Below are 288 nucleotides of genomic sequence, written 5' to 3'. Positions count from 1 at the left end.
TTTCTCTCAACAATTTTGATTGAAAAATAAGTCGTTAATAATAACGGAAAATAAATATTTTACCTTTTCTTGGAGGGCAGCTGCCTCGGCCCTAGCTCTCTCGTTGTCGGCCTGCGTGACTCTGAGCTCGGCCTGGGCCCTCCTGAGCTCGGCGGCCGCCTTCTCGGCCCTCTCCTGGATCCTGTCCATCTCCTGAGAGGAATTGAGCGTGCTCCTTCCGTAACTGGTCTGAGACCTCTCGATCTCGTGCCTCAGCCTCTCGTTCTCGAGCTCGAGCCTGGTCAACCT

The 288-nt window shown here is 53.5% G+C and overlaps 1 pseudogene; it reads right to left on the bottom strand.

Moving 5' to 3' along the window:
- Positions 1-288, bottom strand: part of LOC102680880 — a 58,889-nt pseudogene that overhangs the window by 9,311 nt on the left and 49,290 nt on the right.

Source organism: Apis dorsata, unplaced genomic scaffold (assembly GCF_000469605.1).
Source record: "Apis dorsata unplaced genomic scaffold, Apis dorsata 1.3 scaffold_68, whole genome shotgun sequence".
Classification (NCBI taxonomy): Eukaryota; Metazoa; Arthropoda; class Insecta; order Hymenoptera; family Apidae; genus Apis; species Apis dorsata.
Note: the sequence above shows the minus strand (reverse complement) of the source record. Positions and strands in the feature narration are given on the sequence as shown.